Here is a 17,922-nt window from a genome sequence, read left to right as displayed (position 1 = left end):
GGAGGATGTGCAGACTCCACACAGACAGTGACCCAGCCGGGAATCGAACCTGGGACCCTGGAGCTGTGAAGCATTTATGCTAACCACTATGCTACCGTGCTGCCCCATGTAACCATGTTGGGGAATGCCTGCTGTGCTGGCAGCAGACACATTGCCTTCATTCTGAAATTTGTTTTTGCTGTGCTCCAAGAACAATCAGAGGATAAAGTGATGATGCTTGATTCAACACCCCCCCCCCCCCCCCCCCCCCCCCCCCCCACCCCTGGCCACTGAACACAGCAGGATTGCGCTTGCATAATGAGAGCCATGGAGTTAACAGGAACATCGCAAAGCAGTACATCGGTCTCAATACCTGGATCACTCAGTGAGATCCCAGAACTGGTGTCCTAGATATAGGTGGCCAGCTGTAGCCACCATAATGTCATCACCAGGACAGCACAACCATTCCCGCCAGGAATCTGGAGAAGAGGCGAAAGAGACATTCAGGATTCCTTCACTCCAGATGGGCTGTCTAAGAGCACTCACTTTGGCTCTGCTTCCCCTGGGCAGCATCCTTTACCACCATGGATCGACTATTCTCCACATCACCATCCAACTGGGACACACATCACTGGGTCACCTCGGCCAACAAATAACCTTTTATTAACATTACGGTAGCAGGGGCAGCACGGTGGCGCAATGGTTAGCATTGCTGCCTATGGCGCTGAGGACACGGGTTCGGATCCTGGCCCACACACTCCCTGTGTGGAGTTTGCACATTCTCCCCGTGTCTGCGTGGGTTTCGCCCCCACACCTAAAAATGTGCAGGTTAGGTGGATTGGCCACGCTAAATTGCCCCTTAATAAAAAAAAACATTACGGTAGCAAAGTGAAAATAGCATTGTGGCTTCACAATGCCAGGGTCCCAGGTTCGATTCAACTCTGGGTCACTGTGCGGAGTCTGCACATTCTCCCTGTGTCTGCATGGGTTTCCTCTGGGTGCTCCGGTTTCCTCCCACAGCCCAACGACGTGCAGGTTAGGTGGTTTGGCCATGCTAAATTGCCCTTAGGAGGGGTTATTGGATTATGGGGATAGGGTGGAAGTGAGGGCTTAAGTGGGTCGGTGCAGACTCGATGGGCTGAATGGCCTCCTTCTGCACTGTATGTTCTATCTTTAACCAAAAACATATCCACATATACAAACAGATGTATACTGTTTACCCTTGTGTGTTCTAGGGGCTGGTTTAGCTCACTGGGCTGGCTTTTAAAGCAGACCAAGCAGGCTAGCAGCACGGTTCGATTCCCGTACCAGCCTCCCCAGACAGGCGCCAGAATGTGGCGACTAGGGGCTTTTCACAGTAACTTCATTGAAGCCTACTCGTGACAATAAGTGATTTTCAATGGTGTTTGTCCTACGAGTATTTTTGTCCTACTGGTGTGGTGCTATCTTTATAGCTACAACAGTTGACTTTTACTTGCAGGAGTCTGCAGATAGACTTGCAGGATTTCCTTGAATAACTCTGGTGCTGGAGGACCCAGCTTTGGTCTGTATCATCTGCACATGGGAAGTAGCAGTGAGGGTGAGCTCACTGAAGAATATTATCTGTGCATCAAAGAATGTACAGTGCAGAAGGAGACTATTTGGCCCATCGAGTCTTCACTGGCCCTGGGAAAGAGCACCCTACATCAGTCCATGCCTCCACCCTATCCACGTAACCCTACCTAACCTTTTGGATAGTAAGGAGCAATTTAGCATGACCAATCCACCTAAGTTGCATATTTTTAGACTGTGGGAGGAAACCGGAGCATCAGAGGAAACCCACGCAGGCACAGAGAGGAAGTGCAAACTCCACACAGGCAGTCACCCATGGCCAGAATTGAACCTGGGTCCCTGGTGCTGTGAGGCAATATTGCTAACCACTGTGCCACCGTACCGCCCATAATGATGAGATCAGGAATTTTGTCATTCTGAGCGAGGACAGGAGGTTCATTCTTTGTCACACCTACTCCCAGTCCTGTGGAATGGTGACTCCCCAGTCCTAGTAATTTATTTGAGCTCTGAGATGTGCAACTATAATGGCAGCTGCCTGACCCTGCATGGCCAAGCATGATCCTCATGTACTGCATAAGGTAGGTAAATACTATCATTCTCAATGCCCTTTTATAATCTCCGTGGACTCTCATTTATTTCAGAAAGAGATTCAAACTTCCAGTTACCAGCTGAAAGAATGACATGGCAAGATTTCACTTTGTAAAACATTTACTGTACCAAATGACTTAAAAAGCACTTTTGACCAAACACTATTTTCTTTTTTGCAGGCAATTTATACCAGAAAGCACAGAGAGGAATATTCCCCCTTTATACTTCTCATCTATTCCACTCTCCATGGAATTGCCATACTTTTAGCAAATAGACCACAGTTGCTCCCAGCTTTGAACAAGTACCTGTATCCTTCTTTCGCCAAGAGTAACTTCAAGTGAACAACCAGATGCTTTCCTCAGTTTTCGGAAAGATTCTTAAACTCACCACGAGCAATAAAGCCTTTCCAATAATTCTTCTTTCTCCTGGCCATACTAGGAAATCTCCTGGAATCTTTAGATGGCTTCATGTATTTGATTAGGTCCTTCCCACATCCGGTTGTGGTAGTTCACAAAGTCGAGCAGCCTTTTCTCCCTACTAACTACATAAAACTGCTGTCTGTCTGAGGCTTTATTGATTTGCCTCAGACAAACTCTGGGGAAGCCTTTAGCTGGACATCAAAAATGGTTTTCCCTGCCTTCTTCCCTATGGCAACATGCAACAAATTAACCTTGTGTAAAAAATGAAAACTAGCTTTCCTTAGCCTCAGATTACATTCAACGTAGAAGTAAATGGACAGTCTTTAGTACAACCTGATAAGTGCAACACCTTTCTGGAACTTTGGGAGACTCAAGCTTTAACCATTGTAAACTCAGAGATGGCTGCCATTGTCTCTAAATATAAATACATTGCATCAGCTTGCCAGTCAAACAATCTAAAGCTTGCTTTGATCACTAACACCCAGGCTTATTGTCAGGTAGACGTCAGAACAGGTCACATGACCACCTTCATTTACTCTAAAATTAAAGCTACAGTCCCAAAATATAATAATCTTATAAACCTCATGATTGTAACAGTTCCCAGTGATGTCAGATGTTACGGGCTCTGTCCGAGCCAGCCCCATAATGAGGAGCACATCATTTTCTCTTGAGCTCTGGAGGCTTATTTGTGTCTTTCTCTGGCTGTTCTTTGCTATTTTCTAAAGTTCTGCAAAAGAGAGGGCAGAATGTCAGTGACTGTGTTACATTGGTCTCGATCGATATATCTGCTATAGTTGAATAGCTGGAGATATGTGGAATCGAGGAGCGGTGTGTGTGAGGTTCACAGCGTTAGAAGGTGTGTGAGAGTGAGATGAAGTATATAATTGCTAGGTTTGAACCTGAGTGCTGATGGGTGAGTAATGGGGGTGGGTTGAGCAGTGTGAAAGGTTGGTGTAGTGGTGGGCAGGAGATGGTAACATGCATTAACCTTGCCGATCTGTGCAAGGTCATTAAACTTCTGCCATTGCTGTTGGCCCTTGAGGCCAGCCTTCAGGAGGTCACCTCCCTGGATACCTGTTCCCACTCCCTTCAGAAGGAATTCCTTGAGGGATTACTGGTTCCCTGCAGAAACATGCTTCTCTCCTCCTGTCCACTTCAATTATTAAGGCCTCTGCTGCCGCATCAGTGGACTGTGGAGATCTCTCTGTGCCCTGGTGCTCCATTTTCCATCTCACCAACTACAGCAGTGAGAGTCAGCAGCAGCCATGTTTCATTCAGTGAGGCTCCCCTTTAAGAAGGTGGGCCGTGATTAACAGCTGGAGACTAGCTGCAACATGTATAGGCTCGCAGGCTGTTAGCCTCCCTGTTAGGCAGCCTGCAGCACAATTGTGCGTGGAAATCATTTGAATGAGGAGGCAGCATGCGATTTGTGTGCTGCCTGCTTCAATGTGAATGGTCAGATTGAGAACCACAATTCCTCTGTCCAAAAATGAATGCTTGTACCAACCATTGTATGAATACAAATTAAACATAGTAAGGAAGGATGGTCTGTTTATAAATATGAGAAAAGCCAATAAAAAGATTTTCAAAAAAAAATAGAAAGGAAGGATGGTGTTTCTGATTCTTAACCTTGGAAGCATTTCTTTCCTTGGGCTTGTGATGAAAGGTCAGAACCCTGGTCCCAAATTGTTCTGAGGAAGTGGGGAGTTGGGGGCGGGGAATGCATGGGGACAATGGCAAAACACAGTGAAACCGAATGCCTGCCCTCTCTTTCCACCCTTTCCATAATCAGTTTTCCATTGCCCCTCACTATCTCAATAAGCTCCTCCAGCCCCATGAGCTTGTGCTTCTTTAAATCTGCCCATATACGGCATCCCTAATTTTAGTGGCTCCACCATTGGTGTCCGTGTCTTCAGTTACCTCGGTCCCAGGCTCTGGAATTCCCTCCTTACACCCCTCTGTCTCGACTTTAATTTCCCTCCCTCAAAAGAAGCTCCTTAAACCCTACCTCTTTGACCAAGCTTTTGGCCATCTGACCTAATACCTCTCTGTGTGCGTCAGTGTCGACTTATGTTTTGTAACATTCCTGCGGATTGCCCTGGGGTGCTGCTTTATTATGTTAAAGGTGTTTTATAAATGTAAATTGTTGTTGTAATGTTTAATTGGGTTCCCCCACGCAGACATAATTCATCCAAATCCAGATTATAAATTAGCTGGGGTCAACACGCTGGGGCTTTCTGATTCCCCAACAGGACTCGGCTGAGGCTGCAATTCCTGAATGAGAAGACACTGTGCTGCCAATATATGAGAGGCCAGTGAGAAGTTAAAAACTATTGTCCCAGGGAAGGATCTTCCGCAGCCTTCAAATGTTGCAGGCCGATGGGTGGGAAATGGGGGTGGAGGGAGGGGGGAGGGGGGTGGAATGACTTCTGAAGGTAGGAATTAACAAAATAATTGTGTCCGCAGGAGTTTGAGCCTTGGAAAAGCTTTGATTTGCTACTCGTTACTGCAACAAGACTGAGCACAGTGTACGGCAGATGTGTAACATCCCATTGAGTCTGACTCTGTGGAGATGCCTATCACCCACGTGTATTGTTAATTGTTTTAAAAAAAAAGTCAATTGTCGGCACAACTAAGGGAGTAATAGATGAAAAGATGTAACTAATTGAGCTACACTTGCCTTTCACCCCAAAGCACATCTTCTTTGTTTGGTGTTTTACTCAATCAATGTAATGTTTATTATTATGTGAATGTTGCAGAGTAGTAGTAATGACCTGAAATGGAATCTTATCACCAGTCCTAACATGCTTTAAAAGACAGTAATTGAGCAATAATGTCATTGTGCACAGGACAATTAAAGCCGAACACTCTGGTGATAAACTTTGCCCTGTCTATAATTATACTGATCGTGTTGGCACAAATACAAAAAGGGAAAGGCCAGTTCTGTTCTCATTGTCAACCACTTTGTCAGAAATATTAACACAAGCAATTTTGCCCTTTTTTCTTTTGTTTAATTTCCAACCTCATTTATTGAGGCTGGATCAGGAAAGATAGAGCACCAACGTTTTAACATCACATCAGGGAGACAACCTACACTCTTCGCCTGTTCGACACTTCAAATATATTGAAATTTAATCAGTGTCAACATCTGATAATTGTGGTAACTATCGCCAACTGACACTTATTTCAGTTCCTTCCTGAACTGCCAATATTAAGGTATATTCACATTTATAGCGTCAATTAATCACAAAGATAAAACTTCAGTCTAGTGCCATAATGAATCATATATGCTGTTTGCAAAATAATATCCGAGGCCGTTTGAAGAACTGAGGCGAGCGCACAATGGGTCCCAGGCCACGAGGCTGAATATATTATCCGGATGAGAAACGGATGAATAAAACGAGAATTGTTCAATATGCTTTGCCCAGAAGGGTGGTAAAGCGCAGATTTTGCAGTGAAAAATGTTATTGTGTTGTACGCTTAAAAGCGGATAATTGTAATTAAAAAGGAGCTGCCACGGATCAAGCGCGCTGAATGCTAAACATTCAACCCTAGACTTGTCGCAAGCATCTTTGAACAATTAACTCTGAAATATTCCTTTTTTTGTTTTGAGCTCCTCTGTGACAAAGCTTTATTCTTCCAATTCACCAGCTGAGCCCGGCAGTGGATGCATGAGGGTGAAGTGAATCAAGCAAGCTAATGGAGTGTGTCAGCTTATCTTCTGCAGTTATCTGTATCCAATTCTTTACTACTCCAATTATGAACATCTTTTATTTGTGATACATATATGTACGTATTATTTTTAAAATCCCTTTTACATTTTCTGCTCAAACTTAGCTGTTCAGAAATTTCTTGATGTCCTCATGAAGTGAACAAAGCAGAGTGTGAGGGTTTAATAAGAGTGCAACCTGCTGAAAGGGTGTGTGCACATGCCGCAGGGCACCTCTCTGCCCATGAACCTGAAATATACCAGTCACCAACCACTCTGTGGTAGGAAGGGACTTGTCCAGAACCCTTTAAAAGATATTATTATTCAGAAAATTTTTCATTATAACAAGTAAAACCACGACACGTTCGAAATACAACCCCAAACTTATTGGGCTGGATTCTCCGTTTGGAAGACTAATTGCTGACGCCAGTGGACCACGACCGGAAAATTGGCGTGCAACCCTCACCGAATCCTGTACTGATGAGAGGCTAGCACCGGGGCCAACTGTAAACTCCCGCCTCCGCACCGAAAACAGGCAGAGAATGGCCATGTCCCGGACCGCGCATGCGTAGTGCTGATGGCCTGCATCGGTCGCGCCGTACAACATGGCGCCGGCCTTACGCAATCTCAACCTGCCAACCGAGACCCCCACAGCCCACCTCCTGACCCCCCCCCCCCCCCTCCCCCCCACCAGTCCCCCCAGCCCTAGCAGAAACCCCCCGGCCAGCAGCACAGATCCTGGCTGAGTGTGGCGGCGCTGGACATAGTCCGCAGGTGGCACACCAGGTTCCTGCATGGTTGGGACCACACATGGTCCGCGCTGTCGGGACTCGGCCTATTGGGGGCAGAGTCATTAAGACCCACTTGCATCCTCCCACATGTGTGCGGATACAAACCCCAATTTCGTCACCAGCGGAGGGCCGGACCATCGCAAATGGATCGGCGCCTGTTTTTACCCATGATGCCCGATTCACTGCCACATCCGGAGGCGGGCGACGGAGAATCCAGCCCAGTGTTTACAGCAGACAAGGAAATTAGGAAATGGGAGGATAAAGGAAATGGGGAGACCTTTGTTCGAATGAAATCGATTAAATGGCAAGAAGTATTATTAGTGCAAGTCAAAAAGAAATAGTAACGGCATGTCTCTCGATAAGGCAAACCAGAATGATCAGCAACAGTTTGCAGAAGAAACAAAAGTAAAGCCAAGGGCCGAGATATATCTCAGTGTTGAGTTCAGTGTTGAATCGCAGAAGGCAGTAAAGTGCCCAGTCAGCTGCTGTTCCTTTAGCTTACACTCAGCTTCATTGGAACGGTGCAGGAAACCTAGGTCATAGAGCTCAGTGGGAATTCAGCTCAGGATTAGAATGATGGGTGATCGAAAACCCAGCATCATACTTGCAGACTACAGTGTTCGTGAAGCAATCACCAAATCTGTAGGTGGCATTCTCACATCCCGCGCAAAACATACATTGTCCGGTGTTCCCGCGCCCATGCAATTGCCCTGAGTCAGTCATGTGGCCCATGTAGACAGCCCCCATAAAGGAGCCATGCTGCCCCACACCTCTTCCAGGGGTGGACTATCATAGAATTATCATAGACTATCATAGAATTTACAGTGCAGAAGGAGGCCATTCGGCCCATCGAGTCTGCACCGGCTCTTGGAAAGAGCACCCTACCCAAGGTCAACACCTCCACCCTATCCCCATAACCCAGTAACCCCACCCAACACTAAGGGCAATTTTCGACACTAAGGGCAATTTATCATGGCCAATTCACCTAACCTGCACATCTTTGAACTGTGGGAGGAAACCGAAGCACCCGGAGGAAACCCACACGCACACGGCGAGGATGTGCAGACTCCGCACAGACAGTGACCCAAGCCGGAATCGAACCTGGGACACTGAAGCTGTGAAACAATTGTGCTATCCACAATGCTACCGTGCTGCCCCAAGGACTAAGGATGTATCTTTCTGTCCCTAATATATGGCTGTGCTTGAAAGCATTGCTCTTTGACAAGCTGATGACTGCCATGTGCAAAAGACCTCACACTACTTCAGTTGTCTCCTATGGTAGTTTTGTGGGCCAGGCTTTAGAGAACACCAAAGTATATTATGGAGTTCACATGGTCCACAACGTTTAATAGATTTTGGTTATGGGGAGCTCAAGGGCTCACTTTACAGGTGTGAGGCAACAGTGAACTAAAATAATTTTTAAACAAAAACAGTGTTAACAGTTAACATTTTATAAACCCACAGTAAAGGTCTTACCAGCTACCAACCCTGATAACCCCCAAAAAGATACAGTACTCTGTAGATAGCCCTTAATAACTTTCCAAACAACATCCATAAGTCAAAAAACCCTTTTCAACAAGGACAGTAGTAGGTTTGCGTTCCTTACAGAAACAGGTATTACTTTGAATTCATCAAGTGATCTGGAGACATTCTTTAGATTGCAGAGAGAGGGAGGTCAATACACATCCACTTGCTTTGAATACAGCTCTCCAACTGAAAGCAAAACTAAACACAGAGCAAAACGAGCTGTCAGCTCCACCCACACAATAACATCACTGCAGCCATTTGATAAAGCACACTTTTCTTAAAAGGACATTCACATGACAGTAGCACAACCCTTTTTATGGGGTGGGTTGGTGGCCCACGTTACCGGCTATGGCCAATCACATGAGTGCAAGTAAACCCCGGCTAATAACAAGTTAGCATAGGGCCCTGGTAACAGAGTCCCAGGCAATGTGGATCCCAGAGCATAAGAGACAAGACCCATCCTATTGTATTCTGTGCCTGTATAATTACCATCCTCTGCCTTTCATTACTAAACTCCTTTGTTACTACTGGAAGCCTCCAGAGTGTTTCTCGAGCCACTGCCTCCAGTGCCCGAGAGACTCCATGGAGAAACCTTGTCACAATGGAAAGACTAATCCCATGAGCCCTTGTCAGGTAGGTCCATTCCCTGGGGAGGATGGAGATTTGCAGTTGTGGGTTTTCTGCCATTTGCCTCCATGCCATTCTAGGGAATCCCCTCCTCCCGGTCCACCCTCTTTCCTTAATTCTACCTGGAGCTAATGACAAGTAGCTCAGAGTGAACGGCAGACCTGCACCTTGCTGAGATTGCGTTGTAGTGAGAACCTCTGGACCAGACCTGCTGCTGTGTGGCCTTCACAAGATTGTGAGGAAGAACAAATGTGAACACTCTCATACAGTCTTCACATCCTTTAGGGTTTCTCTTTAGTTGTCCAGGTGTGCTGACCTTGAACTCCATCCATTTGAGGAGACCCTCCCCCAGCGATGTTTTGCAGTAGGACATTGAGGGAGTGGCCTTTGTCTGAAGCTGGCTCTGTCTCAGGATGGCGGACATTTCTTCTCAAACTGCCTCACCAACTTTTATCCTCCCCCTGTCACCAACTAATTTCCCCTATCACCATTGACCCCCCTGATGTCACCTTCATTCTCCCCTCCATTATGTTTGAGCCTCCCTTCATCAACATTTGAACCCTATCACTGTTAATCGGCACACTCCTTACTTATCCGTTAAGCCTACCCAAGTCAACGTTCCTCTGAGCACCATATTCCTTCCCACTCCTGTGATCCGTGCCACCATCCTTACCATCGAATCTCTACAGTGCAGAAGGAGGCCATTTGGCCCATTGAGTCTGTACCGAAACTCCAAAAGAGCACTCTATGCATGTCCACTCACGTGACCACTCCTTCCTATCCCGCAACTCCATAACTTAACCTGCACATTCCTGGACACTAAGGGACAATTCATCATAGTGAATGCACCTAACCCGAAAATCTTTGGATTATGGGAGGAAACTGGAGCACCCAAAGGAAACCCTCGCAGACATGGGGAGGAGGTACGAACTCCACACAGTGACCAGAATTGAACCCGCGTCCCTGGAGTTGTGAGGCAGCAGTTCTAATTACTGTGCCACCCAGTGTCCCGCTCAGTGATCCCCTCCCCCCAGATGAGAACTATACCCGCCCCACCCAGACCGTGACGGTCCAACCCTACCGCAAGCTACTTCCTCCTCTCACAGTCACTGTGTCCTTCTATCACCAACAGCTCCAGTTCGCTCCACAGGATCTCAATGTTGACTCGACTGACCCCTACTTCTGATGCACTCTGGCCCCACCCCATCTCCCCTCCTCCCCTACTTCGCGATCTGGAAAGGACCCTGTGGACCCCAACACACGGACCCGGCCATCACCTCATCTGCAACCACAACGTCATCCACTTACCGGCCTTTACCCCATCCACGCCGGAGCATGGTCTGGACATCCACCAACCTGTGAAGACAAAACGCAGCCCAACAGCACCCCGGAACGCTCGACCGCGCAGACCCACCTACCGACGCAGGATTCGCAAGCAAGGCAACAAATCCTCCATCCACACACAGAGTGAATAACCTCATTGGACACAACTATTCCCTTAACACTGCACACTCTCACCGTCTCCCAGGCTCGAAAAGAAGCAGTCACTCCAGGAAACGTGGATAATGTGCAGGCCTGCAGGTGAGGGTGAAACAACGTGGCCCCAAAGCCCCTCTGCCTAGCTTACTCCTAGCTAATGTCCAATCTCTAGAAAAAAAGCCAGACAAACTTAAAGCCAGACTCACTTTTCAAAGAGAACTAAGGGACTGCTATGTGCTCTGTTTCACGGAGACATGGCTCACTCCTGCTTCACTGGACTGTGCCCTACAACCAGTGGGCTTCTCAATCCACCGAATGGACCTTATAGGCCGCCGCTGTACAAGGGGAGGTGGGGTCTGCCTCCTAATCAACATCTCTTGGTGCCAAGATGTAGCAACACTGGCGAGTTTCTGCTCCCCGGACCTGGAATACCTGACGCTAAAATGCCGCCCCTTCTACCTTCCGCGGGAGTTCAGCTCTGTTATCCTGACGGCAGTTTACATCCCACCCCATGCGAATGTGAAAATCGCACTGGACAAAATATTCACCACCACAAATAGCCTTGAAGCGAAACATCCCGAGGCCTTGTTCATTGTAGCTGGGGACTTCAATCAGGCCAAGCTCAAGAGCGCACTACCAAGTTACCACCATAACGTCACCTGTTCCACAGAGACCCAAACATCCTGGACCAATGCTACACAAATATCAAACATGCCTACCGCTCTATCACCCGCCCACACTTTGGCAAATCTGACCACAAGGCCATGCTCCTGCCTTCTGCTTATAAGCAAAAACTGAAGCGGGAGAATCCGTCAAAGAAAGTTGTGCATTGTTGGTCTGAGGATTTGAATGATCTCCCATGGGACTGCTTAGAGTCAGTGGACTGGTCAGTTTTTAAAAACTCTGTGACCAGCCTGAATGAGTACGCCACTACAGTAACTGACTTCATTAGTAAGTGTGTAGAAGACTGTGTGCCAAAGAAGCAAATCCGCGTGTTTCCCAACCGGAAACCCTGGATGAACAGGGATATCCACTGCTTGCTGAAGTCTAGTTCTGAGGCGTTCCGGTCAGGCGACCCTGACCTCTACAAGAAAGCCAGATATGATCTAAAGAAATCTATCAAAGATGTCAAAAGAAAGCTCGATTCCCAGGCTAGCCACACGGATCCCCACCGTCTATGGCAAGATCTGCAAGACATAACAGGCTACAAGATGAAGGCATGTAAAATCGTCGGCTCCAACGCACCCCTCCCTGATGAGCTCAATGCATTCTATGTCCACTTTGAGCAAGAGGTCAGCGAGAGCGAACCCTCCACCCCAGAAGCCGTGGATGAACTTGTATCTGAGATCACCACTGCAGATGTCAGAACAGCCTTCTCGAAGGTCAACCCACGGAAAGCCACTGGCCCGGATGAGGTACCCGGACGGACACTCAGGTCTTGCACGGATCAGCTGGTGGGGGTATTTGCAGACATCTTCAACCTCTCTTTACAACAATCTGAGGTCCCTATCTGCTTAGAGAAGACGACCATCATCCCTCTACCAAAAAAAAGTTAAGCAGCGTGCCTTAATGACTATGTACATCATGGCTCTAACATCCATCATCATGAAGTGCTTCGAAAGGTTAGTCATGGCACAAATCAACTCCAGCCTCCCAGATTTCCTTGATCCACTACAGTTTGCCTACCGCTGCAACAGGTGCACAGCAGACGCCATCTCCATGGCCCTGCACTCAACCCTGGAACACCTAGATAACAAAGACACCTATGTCAGACTCCTATTTATTGACTACAGCTCAGCCTTCAACACCATCATTCCTATGAAACTCATCTCCAAACTCCATGGCCTTGGCCTCGGCTCCTCCCTCTGCGACTGGATCCTGAACTTTCTAACCCACAGACCACAATCAGTAAAAATAGGCAACAACACCTCCTCCACAATCATCCTCAACACCGGTGTACCACAAGGCTGTGTCCTCAGCCCCCTACTATACTCCTTATACACCTATGACTGTGTGGCCAAATTCCCCTCCAAATCGATTTTCAAATTTGCTGATGACACCCCATAGTGGGTCGGATTTCAAACAATGACGAGACAGAGTACAGGAATGAGATAGAGAATCTGGTGAAATGGTGCGACGACTATAATCTCTCCCTCAATCTCAACAAAACGAAGGAGATTGTCATCGACTTCAGGAAGCGTAGTGGAGAACATGCCCCTGTCTACATCAATGGAAACGAAGTAGAAAGGGTCGAGAGCTTCAAGTTTTTAGGTGTACAGATCACCAACAGCCTGTCTTGGTCCCCCCATGCTGACACTATAGTTAAGAAAGCCCACCAACGACTCTACTTTCTCAGAAAACTGAGGAAATTTGGCATGTCAGCTACGACTCTCACCAACTTCTACAGATGTACCATAGAAAGCATTCTTTCTGGTTGTATCACAGCTTGGTATGGAGCCTGCTCTGCCCAAGACCGTAGGAAACCACAAAAGATTGTGAATGTAGCCCAGTCCATCACGGAAACCAGGCTCCCATCCATTGACTCTATCTATAATTCCCGCTGCCTCAGAAAGGCAGCCAGCATAATTAAGGACCCCACGCACCCCGGACATACTCTCTTCCACCTTCTTCCGTCAGGAAAAAGATACCAAAGTTTGAGGTCACGTACCAACCGACTCAAGAACAGCTTCTTCCCTACTGCCATCAGACTTTTGAATGGACCTACCTCGTATTAAGTTGATCTTTTCTTTACACCTTGCTATAACTGTAACATTATATTCTGCAGTCTCTCCTTCCTTCCTTATGTACAGTATGCATTGTTTGTACAGCATGCGAGAAACAATGCTTTTCACTGTATACTAATACATGTGACAATAATAAATCAAATCAAATCACAATTCTTCTCCTTCATGCCTTCCTTCCTCCTCACTATATCCACACCCTCCCCTTGCTCTCATTCAGATCCGCCTTCCTTCCTCTCCTCTGCCACACCCCTTCATCCCCTGTGCCCCTCCTTCATCTCTTCTGGACCCCTACCTTCATGCGTAGCACCCAAGAAGACCCCACATTTATGACTACTGTGTGGACCATACCTGCAGTGGTGCAGCCAGCTTCAACTTCAGGTAAACGCTTCAATAACTTCCTTCACTGGGTGCATGTCACAAATGTCTAGTCGGGTTATTGAAGGGCAGGATTTGATGTGGGGGTGCACATTTCCAGCCTATTGGGGTATTAATGAACATGAATGAGATGCAAAGAGGGTTCCTGCTTCTTCTTCAGCAGGAGACCCGAGCCACCATAAACCTGATGGATCTGTCTTGGGGATGAAGGTATCGGCAATTTAAACCCCGATAACAGATTGTTTTTGATGTAACAAAAGGGTGCAAAAGTTATAGAACAGTACACTCCCTGGGACTATTATGCAGGTAATTTATCAGACCCGGCAGAAAGCACTTAAAATCTCAGCCCAAAAATTGGAGGGGACTTGACGCACGGCAAACTCTGACAAAATGGCAGCGGAGAGCGAAGGATCGATGCCCGAGGGAAAAGCTCAGATGGAATGGCTAATGGTATTTATCAAGGAAAAACTCTGACACCAGAGAAAAGAAATGCAAGGGGACTGGTCAAGAGCCATCGAGGGTGTAGGTAATGATGGATCGTGTGGAAAAGTGTCTTGAGACTCAAGGAACGAAGCTGCGAGAGGTGGAGGTGGTGGTTTCTCAAAGTGACTGCATTGTGTCCCTGCAGACGGAGGTGGCAGCTCAGAGGGACCTATGTTAATCACTCAAGGTTAAGGTCGAGGAGCATGAAAATAGGCCCAGATGGCATAATCTCCGAATTGTGGGGGGGAACTAGCACCACGAAGTATGTAACAAAGTCGTTGGCCGGGCTGGTGGGGCAAGGAATGCTGGAAAGGGCCTCAGATATGGATAGGGTGCACAGACTCTTAAGTCAAAGGCCGAGAGCGGGGGAACTTCTGCGGGCAATGATTGTGCGTATGCACAAATTTCTGGAAAAGCAAAAATCTTGCAGTCGGCCAAAGAGTGATTGCGAGTGGAGAGGGAACCGGATTCACATTTATCAGGACATAGAGACAGAGCTAGCGAAGCGACATGCAGGCTTCAACAAGGCCAAGGCAGTCCTATTCCGTATGAAAATCCGATTCAAGGTTCTATGGGTCACTTTCGAAGGCCTCGAATACTATCTTGAAATACCAGAAGAGGCAATTTTCTTGCCCCACCCTCCCCCCTCCTCACAGTTTCCCCTGCCCGTCCTGCCATTAGTGCTGTGGGTGGGTGGGGGGGTGCGGGAAGCGGGGAGAAAAGAGGTTACTGAGCAGAAGCTGACACACTGGCAGGCAATGCTAGTGAATGGAAGTGTGATGGGGAGGAGGCTGAGAGGAGTGGTTGGGGTGGAGGGAGACTGTGAGGGGGGAGGGTGGGGCAAGAAAATTGCGACGCGGTGGAGGTGGAGATCAGGCTTGGTCATGAGGGCACCATTTTGGATGGGTTCGATAGAAGGCGGTATTGAGAGAGACAGGGATGTTTGATGATGATGGCAGATAAGTCTCATGGGATGTAAGTGTCTGGACTCTGCTAACGGTTGGCTTTCTCTGGTAAATTAATCTGGAAAAGCCTCCGTACCCATAGACTAGCCTGGCAATCTCAAAGAAAGGAAGGGCCTGTTATTCTGAACAAAACAACTGAGCCTGTAGACAGGCCAAATGCATTTTTCCCACTCTTTCATGGGTATTGCTGGCAAGACCAGCATTTATTGCTCTTTTCTAATTGCCCTGAATTCAGTGGCTTACTCGGCCATTTCAGAGGCAGTTTTAAGAGTCAACCACATTGCTGTGGAACTGGAGTCACGTATAGGCCAGACTAGTTCAGGATGACACATTTCCATTCCTAAAGGGCATTAGTAAATCGGGTGGGTCTTTACAACAATTTCCATTTCTGCGAAAAGCGTTTCATTAATTCCAGAAATTTTAGAACCAGATAACCAGATGCTGTGGGTATGGGTGTGGGTATGGGTGGGGGGTTTGGAAGAACCCATGTTCCCAAGAGTTGTTAGCTCCGTTCTCTCTCCACAGTTGCTGAGATTACCAGCATTTTCTGTTTTGGTCCCAAGAATATTAGCTTGGGCCTCTGGATTACTAGTCCACTGACGTTACCACGACATCACTGTCTTTCTGCATTGCTTATTGTGGTAGATGGAACCATTAACATCAGCAAGGCTACTCTTCCACCCTCGTGATTAAGGTACAGTGGTGGAGCGTGGAACAGGAAACTTGGCTCAGTATCTTGACCATTTCATACCTGACCTGAAATATTTCTTGCTGTCAGAGTATCAGCAAGCAGCAAAATATCCAGAACTCAGCGTCTGACAACTCAGTAAGTGAAAATTCACCAGCAAAAGGAAAACATTTGATGATGTGTTTAACAGCAGCATCAAATATAGAATGGTCCTGAATACCAATGGATGAAATATCGTGGGCAGTGCAGTTTGCTTCCATTCACTAGCTGTGTGCAAACCCCCTTCAGGTACCACGTCAGTATTTCTCCTATAGCATTGCCTCAGGTCAAAGCTCTTCTCAATAAAATATCAATAAGAATGTTCTGACTTATGTGATATTAATGTCCTTAACTTTACTGCAGGAGCCAAGAATGGAATTTCAAAGCAGCTGCAAATAACCTATTTTTTGTGAGGTTGCAAGGCTAATTTCGCATCATTTCAGTTTTGCACTCAGTGTGTAGCAGGAAGCTACTCTCATTTGTCACAAAATCACATCAGAGTCTATAGGAACAGGAGTAGGCCCTTGATGAGATCTACCATGCGGAATTAGTGAAGTCTTGCGACAATAAAACTCAGTAGAAATTGGGGTTAAACTTCTCGTTGGCAAACAAGAATCTTTATTGTCTCTATTTGATTACAATTGAGAGAAACTTAAATCTATTCTCAATAAAGTCCGGCTAGCAAAAGGACTTAAAGAGAAGTAACTTATAAACAATTTAACTTTCAAAATAATACAGAAATGGTTTATTGCTTCCGGCAAAACAGCTTGCATTTACTTCAAGAGTTAGAGGGGAAAAGTGAAAATATGAAAATGAGGAGAGCGAGTAGTAAGATCAAAGTATAGGATGATCCTGGATAAAGATGGCCGTATGGACCATCATGTTTAAGGAGAATCTTATCAGACTTTAGGCATCTATCTACACCTGTACATCCTAATTGGTTTGGGTTAAAATCAAATACATTTGATTCGATGGTTAGCTGTCAATCCTTAATGTGCAACATAAGTTCTGAATGATTCATGTTTGAATATTTGTGTATGTTATGGCTTTATCCACATTATGGACAATGGTGCCTTCATGTTGCTATGGTGCCTGCTTCGTCCTTGATCTGATTACTGGTACAGCTCATTTCTTGATGTCAAACTGTCTTTGAAAATATGTTTATTAGAACAATAGCTTTTTCATCTTGCTTGGTGAAAATATTGTTTTTATGCATGTGGCAGGCATGTGTCTCTGTTGAAGCTATGTGTTTTATCATGACCTGAGGTTACGAGTGCTGAAATCCTTATTTTAAAATGGGGATTAAAACTGGGTCTTAATATTTACATTAAAATAGCCTTTTTACCTGTTAGATCTAGCAGCAAATAGCTGATTCTATCAGCCCTGTACTCCAAGGCTATGTTCCCCATTCAATGGTATCATGATCTGCAACCTAAATTCATGTTTTTTTTTTCTTTATTCTTTTCATGGGATGTGGACATTGCAGGCAAGGCCAGAATTTGTTGCCCATCTCTAATTGCACTCGAGCCGATTGGAATTTAAGAGTCAACCACATTGCTGTGGTTCTGGAGTCACATGTAGGCCAGACCTGGTAAGGACAGATTTCCTTCCCTAAAGGACATTAATAAACCAGATGGGTTTTTGCAACAATCGGCAATGGTTTCATGATCATCATTACACTTTTGATTCCAAATGTTTTATTGAATTCCAATTTCACCATCTGCCGTGCTGGGATTTGTTCCTGGGTCCCCAGAATATTACTCTGGGTCTCTGGATTACTAGTCCAGTGACAATACCACTATGCCATCACCTCCATTTTCCACATATCCTTTTGGTTAACAAAAAACGAACAATATCTAGCATCAATTGTCATTTGTGGAAGATCATCCTAAACTTTTATCTTCCTTTATGAGCAGTAGTGTTTCTTAATTTCACTCGTGAACGAACTGCCTAATTTT

Source organism: Scyliorhinus canicula, chromosome 20 (genome assembly GCF_902713615.1).
Source record: "Scyliorhinus canicula chromosome 20, sScyCan1.1, whole genome shotgun sequence".
Taxonomy (NCBI): domain Eukaryota; kingdom Metazoa; phylum Chordata; class Chondrichthyes; order Carcharhiniformes; family Scyliorhinidae; genus Scyliorhinus; species Scyliorhinus canicula.
The sequence above is the reverse complement of the archived record's forward strand: the minus strand, read 5'-3'. Positions refer to the sequence as shown.